The sequence below is a fragment of the Leucopleurus acutus genome (genome assembly GCF_964270905.1).
Source record: "Leucopleurus acutus genome assembly, chromosome: 10".
In the NCBI taxonomy this organism is placed as follows: Eukaryota; Metazoa; Chordata; class Mammalia; order Artiodactyla; family Delphinidae; genus Leucopleurus; species Leucopleurus acutus.
In genome coordinates, this window is record NC_139153.1 from 40,111,991 (window position 1) to 40,123,436 (window position 11,446).

The following is an 11,446-nucleotide window of genomic DNA, read 5'->3' on the forward strand; positions in this document are numbered from 1 at the left end:
CAGGAAGAGTCCTCTTCCCTCCCTCTTATTGGCCCTAAATAATGCCTTCTCAAGGTCCTCGTCCCTAAGATGGCAGGAGCCACATTGGTGTGTCCATGCCCACTGTAGTAACCACTGCTATTCTCTGCTCTAATGTCCTTCCCTCCTCATTTCTGCCTGATGTCCAGACCACAGTCAGAGGCAGGTCAGCCAGCAGTGAGGCACTGTCATTCCGGTGTGTGAGCTTTAGTACTTCAAATGCGTGCTCCTGCCAGGTCTTTGTAGTGGCTCAGAATGGGTCTGACTCCTTCTGGCCAAACCATGGAGTTGATCCCCCATTGTGACAGTCTCAGGGAGCAGGGCTAATGGGGAATTCAGTTTGGAGTGGACGTCGAGCAGGCCCAGAGAGGGAGGGAGCCTGGTTGACACCACAGGGGCCGTGAAAGACTCGTGCCTCTGTTCAGGGCTCAGGCCCCTACAGGTCCTAGGAGGCCTATAACAGGGTAGGTGAGGGCTCTGGGGAGAGGAAAACCATGTACCTGCACGCCTGGCAGCTGTGACTATTGAACATGTTGAGTCATTCACTATCATGTCTCAGCCCTCACAGAATGTTGTTCTAGTAAAAGATACAAAGAACACAAACCTGCGCAGTAAGACAGGAACTTACAAGTCTTCAAACACCACAGCTGCCAGTGGAGATTCTAAACCTGACAGAACTTAAGGATTCTAATTGGGTCTTGGCCACAATTTCAGTGTAGGACATTTTGTCATTCAGGTTGATCAATCTTATTCTGATCAAGACTGCAGAGTGCCCTCACCTACTACATTACCCATAAAACATGTTAGTATGCAAAGGACCTTCGTTTCTCATCACTGGGGACACCTTAAAGAGATTAGGGAGTGACTTGCTTCATTAAGTGAACTTTCACCAACTTAAATATCGGAGTAATTATCCAGTTAGAGGACCAGGAGCTCCGTATCTTTTTTTTTTTTTTTTTAAGTGAAGTATAGTTGACTTACAGTGTTTCAGGTGTACAGCAAAGTAACTGATGTTTTTTTTTTTCCAGATTCTTTCCATTATAGGTTATTGCAAGATACTAAATATAGTTGCCTGCACTATACAGTAAGTCCTTTCAGTTTATTTTATATGTAGTAGTATGCATCTGTTAATCCCCAATTCCTAATTTATCCCTCCCTCCTTTCCACTTTGGTAACCGTAAGTTTGTTTTCTATGTCTAGAGTCTATTTCAGTTTTGTAAATAAGTTCATTTGTATCACTTTTTTAGATTCCACATATAAGCGATATATGATATTTGTCTTTGTCTGACTCACTTCTCTCGGCATGATAATCTCTGGGTCCATCCATGTTGCTGTAAATGGCATTATTTTATTCTTTTTCATGGCTGAGTAATATTCCATTGTATACATATACCACATGTTCTTTATCCATTCATCTGTCCATGGACATTTCTTGGTTATTGTAAATAGTGCTGCTATGAACACTAGGGTGGGTGTATCTTTTTGAATTACAGTTTTCATCTTTTTTGGATGTATGCCTAGGAGTGGGATTGCTGGAAAATATGGTAACTCTATTTTACTTTTTTAAGGAACCTCCATACCATTCCCCATAGTGGCTGCACCAATTTACATTTCCACCAAGAGTACAGGAGGGTTCTGTTTTCCTCACACCCCCTCTCGCATTTATTATTTGTAGACTTTTTTTTAAGATGTATTATTTATTTATTTATTTAATTTTTGGCTGTGTCAGGTCTTAGTTGTGGCATGCGGGATCTTCACTGAGGCATGCAGGATCATGTGGCACGTGAGCTTTGCTCTAGTTGTGGCGTGCAGGCTTTCTCTAGTTGTGGCGTGCAGGCTCCAGGGTGTGTGGGCTCTGTAATTGTGGTGCGTGGGTTCCAGAGCACGTGGGTTCTGTAGTTTGCTGCACGCCCGCTCCAGTTGAGGTGCACAAGCTTAGTAGTTGCGGTGCGAGGGCTTAGTTGCCCTGAGGCATGTGGGATCCTATTTCCCTGACCAGGGGTCGAACCCGCGTCCCCTGCATTGTAAGGCAGATTCTTTACCACTGGACCACAAGGCAAGTCCCTATTCGTAGAATTTTTGGCGATGGTCATTCTGACGAGTATGAGGTGATACATCAATTGTGGATTTGATTTGCATTTCTCTAATAATCAGTGATGCTGGCCATCTTTTCATGTGCCTGCTGGTAATTAGGATATCTTCCTTGGAGAAATGTTACTTAAGTCTTCTGCATATTTTTTAATTGGGTTGTTTGTTTTTTTGACGTTGAGCTGTATGAGTTCTTTGTATATTTTGGGAATTAATCCCTCAAATTTCCATCATATGCAAATAATTTCTCCGAAACCATATGGTGTCTTGTTTCGTTTATGGACGTTTTGCTGTACAAAAGTGTTTAAGCTTACTTTTTTTTTTTTTTGCGGTACGCGAGCCTCTCACTGTTGTGGCCTCTCCCGTTGTGGAGCACAGGCTCCGGACACGCAGGCTCAACGGCCATGGCTCATGGGCCCAGCTGCTCCACAGCATGTGGGATCTTCCCGGACCGGGGCATGAACCCGTGTCCCCTGCATCGGCAGGCGGACTCTCAACCACTGCGCCACCAGGGAAGCCCCAAGCTTACCTATTTTTAAAATTTTAAAATGTTATTGGAGTATAGTTGATATACAATGTTGTGCTAGTTTCAGGTATACAACAAATGATTCATTATACATATTTGTATATCCATTATTTTTCAGATTCTTTTCTCTTATAGATTAGGACAGATTATCAAGTAGAGTTCCCTGTGCTATCCAGTAGGTCCTTCTTGATTATCATATATCTCTGTGTGTGTGTGTGTGTGTGTGTGTGTGTGTGTGTGTGTGTGTATTAATCCCAACCTCCTAACTTATCACTCCCCCCACCCGAACTTTCCCCCTTTGGTCATGATAAGTTAGTTTTCTAAGTCTGGGAGTCTGTTTCTGTTTTGGTTAATTAGTTCATTGGTATCATGTTTTAGATTGCACCTATCAGTGATATCATATGATATTCGTCTTTCTCTATGTGACCCTACTTGACTTAGTGGGATCATCTCCAGGTCCATCCATGTTGCTGCAAATGGCATGATTTCATTCTTTCTTAGGGTTAAGAAATATTCCATTGTATATATGTAGCACATCTTGTGTAGCCATACCTATGTCGATGGACATTTTGGGTGCTTCCATGCTTTGGGTATTGTAAATAGTGCTGCAGTGAATGTTGGGGTGCAGATGTCTTTTCGAAGGATGGTTTTCTCCGGGCATACACCCAGGAGTGGGATTGCCGGATCTCATGATTTCTCTATTTTTAGTGTTTTATAAAACCTCCATAGTGGCTGGTAGCAATTTCCATTCCCAGCGGCAGCGGAGGAGGCATGTCTTTTCTCCACGCCCTCTCCAGCATTTATTGTTTGTAGACTTTGTGATGATTGGTGCCCAATGATACCTCGTTGTCGTTTTGATTTGCATTTCTCTAACAACTAGCGATGCTGAGATCATTTCATGTGGGTTTTTTTTTTAATGTGAATATAATTTTACCTCTTGAAACTGGCTTCTTAAAGTCGGCCCTGTTTTGAATTCTTTTTCTATTACCTACCGCGCGATATCTCTCGAAGGCAGGGGTCATTTAGAGCCCCACAGGCCTTGTGAATATTAAGTTCCCCTAAGTACTGGTTTTAAGGTTGTTGTTACGGAAAACGGCCACAAGGCGGCAGCATTTCTTCATGCCCGACTCTGGTAACTCGGGCAACCTGAGCCTAGCAAAAGTCATGTTCCCAGGTTGAAAATCAGAGTGCAAAGTGCCAGAAGAAACACACGAGGGCTTGTGCCTCTTTACTTCTTCCCCCTTACCCTTCACCCTCCCAGTCAAATCCCAACCCCTGCAAAAGTGCTGTGCTGAGGGTGATGTCCTAGGTAGTTGGAGCGACTCTAAGGAAGGAGGCTGGAAGTGGAAACCCCAACGCCAGGAGATGTGGAGACCAGGTGACGTTTCAAAGCTCTTGCAGCCCAGAGGATCCACCCCCCTTTGGGTGCACTAGGCTTGGTTGAGCTATAGGAGGGCCTGCCTGGATCTGGAGATTGTGGTCCCATTTCGAGTGGACCAGACACTGCAGGTCCCCGGGGGGGCTCATTTGCTGGCACATCCTCCCCAGTCCCCTCAGCCCGACGACAGTCCAGCCTTGGGACCCAGGCCTGCTCAGGTTCCGGGGATGTGACACCAGCCCAGACCGCTGAGGCCTGAGGGGACTAGAGTAGGCACTTGTTTTCATTTTTCTCTTCTAATGTAATTTGTATCTTCTATTGAAGTACAGTTGGTTTACAATGCTGTGTTTGTTTGAGGTGTACAGCAACTGATTCAGTTATACATGTTTCTATTCCTTTTCGGATTCTGTTCCCATTCCAGGTTATTAGAGAGTGTTGAGGAGAGTTCCCTTTGCTGTCTAGTAGGTCCTTGTTGATTATCCCATATATTAGGGTGTATGTTTTAATCCACACCTCCTAATTTATCTCCCCCCCAACCCCAACTTGCCTTATGGTCACGCTAAGTTAGTTTTCTACGTCTGGGAGTCTGTTTCTGTTTGGTTAATTAGTTCCTTGGTATCAAGTTTTAGTTTGCACCTATAAGTGATATCATATGATATTTGTCTTTCTCTGTGGGACTTAGTGGGATCATCTCTAGGTCCATCCATGTTGCTGCAAATGGCATGATTTCATTCTTTCTTAGGGTTGAGAAATATTCCATTTTATATATGTAGCATGTCTTGTGTAGCCATACCTATGTCGATGGACATTTTGGGTGCTTCCATGCTTCGGGTATTTTAAATAGTGCTGCAATGAATGTTGGTTGTGGGTGTCTTTTTCTTCTTTTCAAAGGGTTAATTTTCTCTCTCTCTTTTTTTATGTTGTTATTATTTATTTTTGGCTGCATTGGGGCTTCATTGCAGTGCGTGGGCTTCTCACTGCGGTGCCTTCTCTTGTTGCAGAGCACGGGCTCTCTAGGTGCTCAGGCTCAGTAGTTGTGGCGCATGGGCTTAGGTGCTCTGCAGCATGTAGGATCTTCCCAGACCAGGGATCGAACCCGTGTGCCCTGCATTGTCAGGTGGATTCTTAACCACTGCACCACCAGGGAAGTCTGCAGGTGTCTTTTCGAAGGATGGTTTTCTCGTGGCATAAACCCAGGAGTGGGATTGCCAGATCTTATAATCGCTCTATTTTTAGTGTCTTATAAAACCTCCATAGTGTACTCCATAGTGGCTGGTAGCCATTTCCGTTCCCAGCAGCAGCAGAGGAGGGTTTGCTTTTCTCCACACCCTCTCCAGCATTTTGTTTGTAGACTTTATGATGACTAGTGCCCGATCATACCTTGTGGTCGTTTTGGTGTGCATTTTTCTAAGAATTAGGATGCTGAAGATCTTTTCATGTCCTTTTTTTTTTAACGTGGTGGTGTAAAATTTACCTCTTGTAGTTGGCTTCAGGAGGGCAGATACCATTTACTGCCTCTCCTTCTCCTCCACGCTTACCATTTCCCTATGAGTGTACCTGTGCTCAGGCTCGTGCATGTGGTCTGGGCCCCTGTGCTTTCCTGTCTCCATTACTGGAGCAGTTTTGGGTGGCCCAGTGCGGGTCCTTCTGTGCTTCTTGCTTCTTCCACCATCTCCTTGTACTTCATTCAGTCCTGTGGTTTCCTTTCTACTCCTCGCCCCTTCAGTAGCTTCATGTATTTCTCCTTTATTTCTGTCAAGTTTTGGTTCACATATTTGAAACGAGTTATAAATATTTACAATTTGTATATCTTTCTGTTTTGATCATTTTATCATTTTGAACATTTTATTTCTAGTAATAACTTCCTCCCTTAAAGTCTATTTGAATACCTTTCAACATCTATTGTGTAAATTATCAAGTGATAATTTCCTTTAAGGAGTTAGTGAGGTACAGTTAAAAGCTGGGCTTCTGAGTGAATGGTTTTGTCCTTCTTATCAGCAAGTCACACATTTTCTACAGTTTCTTTTCTTTTTAGAAGTCATTGTAACTCCGGAAACATATTCATTTCCATATTAACAGATTTTACTACTTTTAAATCTATGGTTTTTATTTTATTTTGTTTTATTTTTTAACATATTTATTGGAGTATAATTGCTTTACACTGGTGTGTTAATTTCTGCTGTATAACAAAGTGAATCACCTATACATATACATACATCCCCATATCTCCTCCCTCTTGCGTCTCCCTCCCACCCTCCCTATCCCACCCCTCTAGGTGGTCACAGAGCATGAGCTGATCTCCCTGTGCTATGCGGCTGCTTCCTACTAGCTATCTGTTTTACATTTGGTAGTGTATATATGTCCATGCCACTCTCTCACTTCATCCCAGCTTACCCTTCCGCCCTCCCATGTCTTCAAGTCCATTCTCTATGTCTGCGTCTTTATTCCTTTATTCCTGTCCTGCCCCGAGGTTCTTCAGAACTTTTTTTTTTTTAGATTCCATGTGTATGTGTTAGCATATGGTATTTGTTTTCTCTTTCTGACTTACTTCACTCTGTATGACAGTCTCTAGGTCCATCCACCTTGCTACAAATAACTCAATTTTGTAAAATTATGTTTTTTAAATATTTCATTTTATTCTACTTATCAAGTTTATGTCAATTAATCTGAGGTACATTTTACAACATCAAGAAAGAAAAATGTTAATTCTCCTGAAAGCAATATTCTGGTAAGAGTATTATATAAATTTATTTGAATGAGTTTTTAACCTCCATTATTTCTTTTAATTAAAGATACAATATCATTAAAGCAAACCCTCCTACCCTGTTGATGGGAATGTAATTGGTAATGGCCACAATAGAGAACAGTATGGAGGTTCCTTAAAATGTAAAATTAGGGGCTTCCCTGGTGGTGCAGTGGTTGAGAGTCTGCCTGCCGATGCAGGGGACACGGGTTCGTGCCCCGGTCTGGGAAGATCCCACATGCCGCGGACAGGCTGGGCCCATGACCATGGCCGCTGAGCCTGTGCGTCTGGAGCCTGTGCTCCACAATGGGAGAGGCCGCAACAGTGAGAGGCCCGTGTAACGCAAAAAAAAAAAAAAAAAGTAGAACTGCCATATGATCTAGCAATCCCACTCCTGATCATGTTTGGAAAACTCTAATTGGAAAAGATACGTGCACCCCAACATACATGGCAGCACTGTTTACAATAGTGCATACATGGAAGTGACCTAAATGTTTATCAACAGATGAATGGATATAGAAGATGACATATACATACATATATCACACACACACACACACACACACACACACACACAATGGAATATTACTCAGCCATAAAAAAGAATGAAATCATGCCATTTGTAGCAATATGGATGGACCTGGAGATGATCACACTAAGTCAAGTAAGTCAGAGAAAGACAAATATCCTAGGATATCACTTATATGTGGAATTGAAAACAGTGATACAAATGAACTCTTTAACAAAACAGACGTAGATTCACAGACATCAAAAACAAACTTATGGTTACCAAAGGGGAAAGGGGAAGGCGTATAAATTAGGAGTTTGGGATTAAAATATATACACTACTATATATAAAAAAAAGAACAAGGGCCTACTGTATAGCACAGGAAACCATATTCAATATCTTCTAATAAATAGAAAAGAGTCTGAAAAGGTGTGTGTGTGTATGTATACACATATTTTTATATATATATATATATATATACACACACACACACACACACACACACATATATAACTGAATCACTTTGCTGTACACCTGAAACTAACAGAACATTGTAAATCAACTATAGTTTAAAAACTATAGTATCGGGACTTCCCTGGTGGTGCAGTGGTTAAGAATCCGCCTGCCAATGCAGGGGACATGGGTTCGAGCCCTGGTCTGGGAAGATCCCACATGCTGCGGAGCAACTAAGCTCGCATGCCACAACTACTGAGCCTGTGCCATAGAGCCCGCAAGCCACAACTACTGAAGCCAGAGTGCCTAGAGCCCATGCTTAGGCAACAAGAGAAGGCACTGCAATGAGAAGCCCACGCACAACAATGAAGAGTAGCCCCTGCTTGCCGCAACTAGAGAAAGCTTGCGTGCAGCAACGAAAACCCAACGTAGCCAAAAATAAAATATAAAATAAATAAATTTATAAAAAAAAAATAAGTCGACAAACTTATGGATTCCCCACTCCAATATTATCTTGTTTACATTTTTCTGTCATTATCCACATACACGAATATTCTCCTTGTGCAATTTTCTTATTGAAGTATAGTTGATTTACAACATTGTGTTAATTTCTGCTGTACAGCAAAGTGATTCAGTTATACCTATATGTATACCATAAATGAATATTCCTTTAAATAATTGTGGTAGATATTTAAATGCCATACTAGAATCTATTTCATTTTCCTTTAAATAGTTCATATATTTGCAGAAGTTAGCTAATCATTTTTAAAAATTGTATATTGTATTTCATCAAGTTGACTTGTAACGTATTACTTCAACAGAATAGACTTATATCCTGAGTTTATATCAGAGTTTTCATTCACACAACATGCACATCTGGAAAAGGTGGTGTCCCCAAAATGTAATTAGCTTCTATATCTCACAGTAGGCTTTTTGGCAGGCTAATTCACCCTAGGCTAATTTGACGCGATGTTAGAGACCTTACCATGATCTGGTAAGATCCACTTTGGGTGACACAATAATCACATCCCACTGTGGGATGAGGTTGCCCTCCTGTCCCCCAGACCATGTGATCACTCTCCATAGCATTCTCAGCTTCAGGGACACCAGCCAGCCAAGTCTCTCTTCTCAGGCCTGAGCTGGAGATCTGGGGATACACTTCTGGGGAAGCCCCTTCTCTCATTTCTCTTTCAAAACCTTTGAAAATGTTCTCTTCATTCTCCTTCCATTTGAGTATTCTCTGTCATCTTTCTCACGTATTATCTTACTTTCTATTTTTCTCATTGTTCTCTTTGTTTAACCCATGTCAATTTTTATTCTCACTACCTTTTCTTAACCATTCTTCTCTTTTCCTACTAAGACCATTGCATTCTTTTTATTTCTTTTCCTGTTTTCTAAAGCCATCCTACTCTTGAAACTTTGTAAATTGTTCCACCTTTGCTCTCTGACCTCTATTTATTCTAGTTGTCATAGATGCTTTCTGAGGGGTTATATAGCAATTTGGTCAACGTTGCTGTCGTCAGAATCCCCAGGTTCAACCAGCTCTGCCTCCACCCACGTGCCTGACCGTGGTGAGGGCTTTTGCCTCTCCTCCCAAAGACCGGCCTCTGGAGGCCGAAATCACCCGATGCAGGTCAACTGCCTGAGCAGCACCAGCCAACAGCAAAAGTGCAGGGGTGGCTATATTGTCTTTGCTTGACATTGATTCTTTATTGCTCAGCTCCTGTCCTGTCCCCCCTCCTCTGTCCTTCCCCTGAGCCTGCCCCTCTCTCCGCCCGTATCCTTACCATCCATTGCTTTCTTTCCTTACGTTGTCCTAGGCTCTGTACTCACTTTGCTCTGTTCCCATTTCCAGCTTTTCCTATGCTTAGAAATTATGGAGGTTCGGTTTAATGCGCCTGTTCTCACTTCTTGTCTCATACGTTAATGTCATCAGGTCTACTTAATGCATCACTGCAGTGCCAGCTGCTGCACATCCCTCTCTTTTCCTTGCCCTGTTTCCCATCCACGTGTGCCTGCTTATCAGTAAACTGGCTGAATTTCCTTACAAAGGCCTCCTCCTGTCTTGTCTTCTTGCCTCCGTGACTTTACACACCCATTTCCTCTCACATTCCTTTTCTGATGCTGTTCTATTATTTTTGTCTCCTCTCGCTTCCCTCACCTTAGCATATTTTCTATCACAAAATTCCTTCCCCCACCTCTAATTCTTTGAATCAACTCTTCCTTCTTCTTATTCATTTACTCCTGCGTTGCTTTTAATCTTAGCTACAGCTGCCTCACTTTGTGTCTCATTTCATTTTAACTGTGAAAAAAATCTCTTCTTCTTGTATTTCCTTTTTTACTCTCTCCTCACACATTTCCATCAAATTCGCTTCTTTAGCTCTCTCTCCACTCCTGACACGCCCTCTTCTACACTTTCCCCTCTTTGGTGCTCTTTTTCTAATATCTGACTTCACACTCTCACCCTCACTATGACTCTTCTGCACTGTGCTGGTTCCAGTTATCCCTCCATGATTTCACTTACTGATATAGTAAGAATTTATTGGATCAAGATAGCAGAATAGAAGAACACAGGGCTTACCTCTCCCCACAAAGACATCAAAAATACACCTACATGTGGAACAATTCTCACAGAATACCTACAGAACACTGGCAGAAGATCTCATACAATCAAAGCTGCAAGAAAGATCACCATGTAACCGGTAGGACAAAAGGAAAAAAGAAAAAGAATTGGGGATGGGACCTGTGCCCCTGGGAGGGAGCTGTGAAAGGGGGAATATTCCCTCTTCACCAGCTGGGAGATCAGCCCAGACAGATAGGCAGCCTCAGAGGCTCAGAGGAGAGTGCAGCAGCTGGATTCCTGCAGGCAGGACAGAGAGACCAGCCCAGAGGTTCTGGCCCCCTCGCTGCACTCCCCAGCCTGAGATGCATGTCTGCTGGAGCGCACGGGCTGGGTGCTGAAACTCAGGCTTCAGCGGGCAGACCCAGTGTGAGGACTAGGTCTGGCTGCGTGGAGACAGCCTGAAGGGCCTGGAGAATGGTCTGGGTCACAATTAGGGGTGTGTGCACAACAGAGCCTGGGTCCGCCATAGGAGCCACATTGTCAAAAGCATGCATGAAGGGAGGGGCGGGGCCCACCACAGCAGACTCATTCTGCTCACAGTGGGCACAGCTCTGCCTCTTTGAGCTCTGGGAGCACGCAAGGTGGGTTGTCCACACGCGGAGGTGGGGCCGCAATCTGAGCCTATTCCCAGTGGATGCTTGCTTCTGGGGATTTACCCTGGCAGCTTTGTGAGCATAGTGCCCAAGGGACGTCCTTGCCAGCTTTCCCACAGCTGAGGCGGGGCTAAGGGCATGCCAACAAGAGTGTGCACTCTGGGTGACAGGCAACATCTCAGAGAGCACTCCCTGGTGGACAGCTCCTGCAGGGGAGTACTCATGGCTCCTTTCCCAATGGGAGTGCTCCAGTCCTGCCTACCTCAAACTACAGTTTAGAACCAGATCTGGGGGCTTGTATGCCAACAACTGGGGAGAAAACCCTACCCCCAAGAGGGCTGTGACAACCACAGAGCAAAGAGTTGCCCGCACCCAATATCCTGTGCAAGCTCTGGTCAGCACAACAACAGTCACACACCCTATCAAGAGGATAATGGCTAGCACGCCCTTAAGAAATATATGGCAGGCATCCATACCGAGGACAGCCCTCACATCAAACACATTCGACTCATGCAG